Raw genomic sequence first — 3,105 nt, forward strand, 5'->3', positions numbered from 1 at the left:
TGACTTTATTGTTATTTTGTAGCCAGAGCCTCACTTATAATTTTTGTGTGTAGTTAAACCTTGCATCACATAATTGTCCTGTCAAGCATTTAGCCACTGAGATAGGGTAATGGTCTCCATCCTTCTGTCCATCCATTCTGTCAGACCATGTGAATAAAGCTTTCATACTTAGGAGTATTTGTTGTCACGTCTATATCTTGACCAAGATGTATTTCACTTGATTTGACCGTTACAGCCGATTGTATTGAGTGTGTTACTAAAGGTAATATCTTTGGATAGGTTGCTTGCAAGCAAAGATTGGTTATGTAATTGAAATAATGTGTCCTGACAACTAAAGTGGTAGACATTGTTAAACATAATTTTCAAATTCAATGATAACTAGAAAACTGAAAAAAATAAAATTTTTGACCTCCCCGTTTCCCATATTCCAAAAATTTTCTGTTAAGATATCAACAACTCTAGTTGAAAGTTCATCATTATCTGTGCAGTATCATTACAATGGCAAGTCCACTTCCAACTTAAGTTTTAAAGCCCAGAAATTTAATTAATAGTATGAGCTGACCTGCACAGTTTCCAAACTTTTATGTAACCTTAACATTAAACTTGTACTAGCAAGATTAACTCTTGACATAAGCAGGGCCCTAACTACATTGAGGCAAATGCCTCATGTTAGAAATTAAAAAAAAAAAACTGAAACAAAAGACTGTCTTCATATCAAATTGTTTTCAAGGAAAGTGTCTTGCAAGAAGCAAGTTCTTTTCACTCTCTGATGTCGCCTCTGTATGTTTTTTTCGTTATCCATGCATTTTTTCAGAGAAAAATTACAAAAATTTAAGAAAAATTGGTACTATAAAGGGCAATAACTCCTGAAGGGGTCAACTGACCATTTTGATAATGTTGACTTATTTGTAGATCTTACTTTGCTGAACATTATTGCTGTTTACAGTTTATCTCTATCTATAATAGTATTCAAGATATTAACCAACAAGAGTGCACACGCTGAAATGTACCGCCTTCTTCACTAATCCTTGATATTATGTTGATAGTCCTAAATATAAAACTTTATTACAACTGTCACATAAACTCAACATTAACCAAGTAAAACTTAACATTGACCAATGAACCATGAAAATGAGGTAAAGGTCAGATGAATCATGCCAGGCAGGCATGTACAGCAAACAATTCTTCTATACAAAAAATATAGTACATCTATTGCCTATAGTTAAAGAAAACCAAACCAAAACACAAAAACTTAACACTGAGCAATGAACCGTGAAAATGAAGTCAAGGTCAAATAAAAACTGCGGGACTGACATATAGATCATAAAATTTTTCCATATACCAAATATAGTTGACCTATTGCATATAGTATTTAAAAAAAAGACCACTGAACCATGAAAATGAGGTCAAGGTCAGATGACACCTGCCAGCTAGACATGTACACCTTACAATCATTCCATACACCAAATATAGTAGACCTATTGCATACAGTATAAGAAAAACAGACCAAAACACAAAAACTTAACTATAACCACTGAACCATGAAAATAGGGTCAAGGTCAGATGACAACGGACAGTTGGACATGTACAACTCACAGTCCTTCCATACACTGAATACACTAGACCTATTGCTTATAGTATCTGAGATATGGACTTGACCACCAAAACTTAACTTTGTTCACTGATCCATGAAATGAGGTTTAGGTCAAGTGAAAACTGTCTGACAGCCATGAGGACCTTGCAAGTTACGCATATACCAAATATAGTTATCCTATTACTTATAATAAGAGAGAATTTAATATTACAAAAAAACGTAACTTTTTTTTCAAGTAGTCACTGAACCATGAAATGAGTTCAAGGTCATTAGACATGTGACTGACGGAAACTGCGTAACATGAGGCATCCATATACAAAGTATGAAGCATCCAGGTCTTCCACCTTCTAAAATATAAAGCTTTTAAGAAGTTAGCTAACGCCACCGCCGTGTCGAGACTTTCAAAAGTTACAGACTCGACAAATAAGGCAAACTTTCCTTAAAATCACGGGGTAGCAACCCAAAAATTGGTTGTCCGATTCATCTGAAAATTACAGAGCACATAGATCTTGACCTGATAAACAATTTTACACCATGTCAGATTTGCTCTAAATGCTTTGGTTTCAGAGATATAAGCCAAAATCTACATTTTACCCCTATGTTCTATTTTTAGCCATGGCAGCCATCTTGGTTGGTTGGCCGGGTCACCGGAGACATTTTAAAACTAGATACCCCAATGATGATTGTGGCCAAGTTTGATTTAATTTGGCCCAGTAGTTTCAGAGATGAAGATTTTTGTGAAACTGCGAGCAACTGCTCACTGATGATACCCCCGCCACAAGTTGATAATTTTAATAGTGTAAAAATATGCAAATGTTTGGTTAACAGGAAGTTGTTGAGTGATGAATCTGAAAACGCATCACACAGTATAGTAGACTTATATTAACCCTGAAACCAAATTTCAGAAATCCTTGTATTGTAATTCCTAAGAAAAATGTGACGAAAATTTTCAACTTCGCTATCATTAGTAAAATCATACAGGTGTTTGGTAAACAGGAAGTTGTAGAGTGATGAATCTGAAAACGCATCACACGGTATAGCAGACTTATATAAACCCTGAAACCAAATTTCAGAAATCCTTATTTTGTAGTTCCTGAGAAAAATGTGACGAAAAATATTCATGGGACAGACGGGCGGATGGACAGAACATAAGGTGTCTGCGCTCAAGGATTGAAGCATCTAGATCTTCTTCAATCTGACATAAAGCTTTATACAATTAGTTTACGGAGCCCCTACCAGATAATAATCCATGTTACATTCTGCATTTTCGGCACAAGTGAGTTCTGAGAAATCCCATGTGGGTGGGCCAGTATTACCCCTGCCTATGTTCAGGGTTAATGTAAATTGATTCCAATAAGGATATCGAATGTATTTAAGCTCAAAGTAGACCTTACAAACTATAACATGAAAGTTTGTTTTTGGGTTGTATTTCATTGGTTGAGTTACTTACAGCACATGATGCTAGAGTTTTGCAGTTTTGTTTTCAAACATTTTAACACCTGCTTTTGTGA

Source organism: Mytilus edulis, chromosome 1 (genome assembly GCF_963676685.1).
Source record: "Mytilus edulis chromosome 1, xbMytEdul2.2, whole genome shotgun sequence".
In the NCBI taxonomy this organism is placed as follows: domain Eukaryota; kingdom Metazoa; phylum Mollusca; class Bivalvia; order Mytilida; family Mytilidae; genus Mytilus; species Mytilus edulis.